Here is a 5,517-nt window from a genome sequence, read left to right as displayed (position 1 = left end):
ATCCTACCTGAAAACAAGATGGGAGCATCAGTAGTGTGGTATCTTGCCACCAAGCTGCTGGACAACCTCTTTACTCAGGACTACCATGCAGGGGAAAAGGTAGGAAATGTTTAATCATGGATGGCTGGCAGCAGCTTCCAGTTCCCCATTCCAGGGAGAACAGAGTAGCTGGAGAGTCCTGGAGACTACCTGGGACCCTAACACAAGGGAGGACCCACGTTATACTCCCTGGTATCCCTCTCGCGGCCCGCCTCCCTACACAGCGACTCGAAACTCACTTTTGGAGCCGTATTTATGATATCACTCTGTCTCTCGGGGTCTCTCTGTCTCTCTCTCTGTCTCTGTCTCTCTCTCTCTTTCTTGCATGCACACGTGTGCTTTTTGACGTCACTTAAATGAAGCGCAGACCATCTCTAGTTTCTCCAAGTCAACAAATGGTCGTGGCGAAGAGATGGCTGGGGAACTCTTAACCAGCTAAGGAAATGACAGCTCACCATATGGGGCCACACTCCGGGGGCCCCTGACTAGGACAGCCTGGCTCTGATTTGCGTATCTCCTTGTGGTTCTCAGGAGCTACAACACCCAGGCAGGCATAAAATAATAATACTGTTATTCACATCGTATTGGATGCTAAGAATATTAGTTACCATTCGTGAAGGCCGGGTTGTGGGCCAAGCGTAATGCTAGGCACTCACTTATGACACTCTCTAATCCTTCCAATTCTACAAAGAAGATATATTTATCTACATATTTATCTTATCCTCCAGATGAGATATTTATCTTATCCTCCAGTTAAAGACACCGAGGCTCAGAGAGGTTAACTGTCTTGCTCAAGGTCACACAGCTGGGCGGCGCTGGTATTGACTTCCCCCCAGAATCTGCCAAAAGGTGATAAATTCCAAGCCATACCTTCGCCTTAAAAAATAAGTTTGTGTCTCAAGCGGCCTTGTAAATCACCCCGCTGCCTGTTAAGGTTTACAGAGGAGGCGAGTCAAGTGGGTTATGTCATTCTCTCTCCCTAAACACGGGGAGCAAGGTGGCAAAAACGTGCGCACCCTAAAGGCAACAGCACCTGTATTCGGCCGTCACCTGAGTGGGCTGGAGCCGGACTGCCCAGACTACTGCTGACGCCGTGAACCTGAGGGCGAGACACGCCTTGGGGCCGCCGCTGCTCAGCCCCACAAGGCACCAGTTCTGGACGCCAGCAGCTGGAAAGAGCGGTGAGGAGGGCATCCCTAGCAGGGTTTTCCAGTCTCTCCGATCTCTGTGCCTTCCTGCTCTCCGAGCAAGAGGGGTGAGTGCTCCCGGCCGATTCGTTCTCCCGCAGGTGCTCCCCCAGCCGAGAAGTGGACACAGTGGCCTGAGAGATCCGGGAAGATAAACACGGGGCCGAACCGAGGGATCCCCGGCGGGAGGCGACACGAATGCTCTCTCCTTCCGTTCTGAGCACAATGGGTGCTTAAAACTTTAATGAATTGAACCCTATGAGTAAGGGATGTTAATCATTTTAATTACCCAGCAGCTTGAAATCAGATATAACAGTCCAATAATGTATCTTTAAACGAACACAACCCTGCCCTATAAAATATCCCTTCCAAACCCATTCTAATAATTTCTATTTATCTTTCCTGACGTTAACTGTTAGCCAGCCCGGGCTGGCCAACAGACAGCCTTCCCCTCACATTTGGCTTAAATGCAACGCCGTCTAGTTTTTCAATATCATTAGCGTCCCCCTGGTGGGCAGAGAGCAAGGCGGTGGCACCGGTCACACTTCACTGCTTTATCTCATATGACAAAGAGAGATGATGTACTTCAATCCGGGCCAGGCCGGCGCAGGGGAAGGTGGCTGTGCAGAACTCCCCCTGCCGCCCACAAACATGGAAGGGCCGCTCCATGTGACTCGCTAACAGCATGAAGGGGCAGACAAATAGATTTTCCTCTATATTTATAACCCGCATCATTCTTCCTTCTAGGGCGTTCAGTGCAGGTAGCTGTTTTATATGAAATGAACAATCTTTATAGACGTACCAGAGCCATAACAAGCCTGATTTTCAGCGAAGCTGAGGTATATAACTCTTACCGAATTGTCAGGCTACTTGCTCAACAAATCAAGCCTAACTTATGATGTTTGCAGTGTAATTTTTATTCCTGTTTGACTAGCCAACTACCCGGTGGTAATAGGATGTTAGGAAAGGGCAGTGGCCATGTTTGTGCATGCCGTGATTGATAGGCCAACTCGGCATTTTTCATTTATATCTCCCGATTCCAAATCAGTTAAGTTTAGGAAAAATGAAACAAAGTGGCAAGAAAAATGTTTGCAGATTGCAGACCGGCGCTCCCGCCGATCTGAGTTCAGCCCACATCTGCCGGGATTGTCTGGAAACATTAAGATATCTAAATGAAAATCAATACTATTTGTGCCAGGCATTTACTACGAGGAACAAGCATCGAGAGACCTGAGCTCATCAGACTTTCAGCTTGTGCCTCAGCCATAGACTCAACCCCAGGGGTGTCCTAATTGCCCAGACTAATCATAGAAGAGTTAAATTTATAACCAAGAAAGACACCTTGTTTTTCTTACCAGTCATCAGGTAGGAGAGGGAAGGCTCACCTGTGAGGTGGGTGCCAGATGCCCAGGGGGGGCCCCCATGCAAAGGAGGACGGCTTCTCACCTGTCAGAGGAGAGGGAGGACGAATTTACCGTCGGCCGTAAAACCAGTCAGCCTCATTTCAGCTCTGGGTGGGAGAGACTTCACCCGCTCACACACAAACTACAGGTTCGCTTCCTGAAAGCCTGGCCACTTAACCCGCATGTTCTGGAACACGAAAGGAGAGTGGCCATGTGTCGGCTAGCCCCTCCGTGAGCTCTCAGATCCCCGCCCCGGGTTTTATTCTAAGGAAAGAGCTCAGAGAAACAAATAGCATCAGGGATGTTAAAAAAATATACGTATCTGGTTTTCTCTGAGTTCCACCCTGGGCTCTTGTCCCTTGGAACCTCTCAAGCAGCTAATATCGCTCGGCAACACGTATCTCTCTCATCTGCTTGTATACACAAGTCACAGATAGTATTCACACTCCCAACAAACTACAAAGCCACACAATAGCTATTGGACGAGCCCGCACCATACTGCTAAAAAACCATAATGTATCAGGGGACTGGATTCCTAATATTTGCATTCTAGATGCCAACTGTGAGCATATTTTGTGCTATTTTCAACAAATTACACCAAAATATGCAAAATGTTTATAAGGCTGCATCTTCTATTTTTGGCTCCTGTGTATCTGCAGCTTAATAGTCCCTCGGAGATTTGTTTGTCTCCTCAGGAGAAATACGAAAGTGGAAAATGCAAAAAAAAAAAAAAAAAAAAAAAAAAAGAGAGAGAGAGAGAAAGAAGCAGAAAGAAATGAAGACGCTTTGTTCATGCAACAAGTTGAGTTCTGCAAGTTTTCGGGAAAAGAGCAGAGCCAGCTGTCCCAAGGGACCTTCTTCAACAAGAAATTTAATAACATTATTTGGATTCTTTGTGCCCTGGATTTCAGATGTATTTTTAATGCATGTGTCTTAAAACAAAACAACCATTGTCAAATGCTGTATTCTCTTCTCACCGGTGTAAATGGTTTCCTAGACAGCACAATTCTGGGAGCATCGTAAGGGCTGTGATCAATGCGAGCTCGAGCCTTGCATCCTGTGGCTTCCCAAGGATGCCCCCCACCCCCCACCAGGGGAACTTTGTCAGCTCTCTTCCCGAGAAAGGTGTCTCTGCTCTTTCTGATGTGAGCAATGACAGCCTCTTGCCTTCTGTGCCATCACCATGGCTTCAACACTCACACAACCAAGGACCTATCTCTGTCTCCAACCCCGTGACAGAGCCGTCCTGGCCACCCTGCATCCGTGCAGCATTAGGGTTGATATGCTGGGGCAGAATCCAGGATGTGGGAGTTGAAAAATGAGTCCGGGTTGAGGAGAGCAATGGTTTCCAGCTGCCGGATCACAAAACCAAGTCAAAAACTTTCCATCCAACTTCTCCATTGGAAATGCTGTCAGACAGATAAAAATGGCGGCAGCGGGGGCGGGGGTGGACGGTGCGTATTGTTTTCCGATATTCTTTCTCGTGACCTTAACGTAGGAATTGAGCCTCGTGCTCTTGTTCTGTAACTGGACCAACCTTCCTAACAAGACTGAAGCTTCAGTCAAACTCATTATTTAGCCAAAATGAATAAAGTCGGAGGAAGAGAGATTTAAATGAACAAGTCCCCGCTCTCTGCCAGCCTCCACCTATAAAAGAAAAATGGGAAGCAGGTAGGTATTGCCTCCCAAATCCTTATACTCACAGTAGGCCGTCCAGATGGACTCGGATGTTGGATACACCAATGACACATGGGTGAATGAACTGGGAAACTGGATACAGCAGACTCAAAAGGAGGTAAAGCAACACCACTCAAAGGGAGAGATCGAGGAGGACCTGAGTCTCCAAACACATCAGGCTGCAGGCTGCCAGGTCCTGCTACTGGGCAGGTCCCAGCTACTGGGCTACTGGGAATGCTGGGCTGCTCAGGGCACCAGGGCCCCGGTCAGAGGATGCAGACCCAAGCCTGCGTTGAAGGCAAAGGCCAACAGCTCCCTGTCCCTGAGCAGAATGGAGAGCAGGCTTGATGGGGCAGGGCATACCTCTCGATGAAGAGAAGGCAGAGCACTCACAAACCCCAAGCCCCACCCACCTCCACGGTCCCCACCTGTTCCGGTGGCCGGGTGCTTCATGCACAGAGACTTCTGTGACGTAGCCTGAGTGAGAGAGAAAGATCCCGGGGTCTCAGCAGACGGGACCCTGCCAGAGGCAGAAGAGCCCATCAGGGCCGCCAGGACAGAAAAGTCGATGGAGTCAGAAAGAGTCCAGGAAACCACAACGAGAATAGCGCTTCTGCTTATGGAGAACGTGACCCACGTGCCAAGCACCATCCCTGGGGTCATAGGTGTGGTAACTCATTGACTCCTCACCACCACCCTGTATCCCACAGAGCTGCTGAGAGACAGAGCATGGTGTCCGGGGGGGGGGGGGGTCCAAGGATGGAGGCCATCACAAGGAGGTGAGATGACGGAGATTGGACCCCAATGGGGGTCGGACCCCATCTGCGTTGCTTACAGAATGACGATAAATGCATGCCAAACAAAACCCTTTCAAATGGATGCCAAGAGTGCCTCATTTAGCGAGCTCCATGGAAGACGGGGGTGGGGAGGGGCACAAATGGAACCGCAATTAAAATGGTCGCGAGATAAACATTCGAGGACATCAGCAACGTGATTCACTTGGGATCCGCTCCCCAGTTGGACACTGGGGAAAATAATTGCATTCAATTACCAATGGCTCTGGCTTCATCCCTCCAGCCTGCAAAGCCTTGTGGTCTCCCGGTGAGCAAACCACACCCAGGGCCTGCTGCCTGGTGGCCTGGCCCTCCCTGGGGGCCAGCCGTGCCCCTCAGCCACTACCCCCCGCCCCAGCAGAGCGGAACCGCCTTGGC

This window comes from Herpailurus yagouaroundi, unplaced genomic scaffold (assembly GCF_014898765.1).
Source record: "Herpailurus yagouaroundi ecotype Mexico unplaced genomic scaffold, PumYag 194, whole genome shotgun sequence".
Lineage (NCBI taxonomy): Eukaryota > Metazoa > Chordata > Mammalia > Carnivora > Felidae > Herpailurus > Herpailurus yagouaroundi.
The sequence above is the reverse complement of the archived record's forward strand: the minus strand, read 5'-3'. Positions refer to the sequence as shown.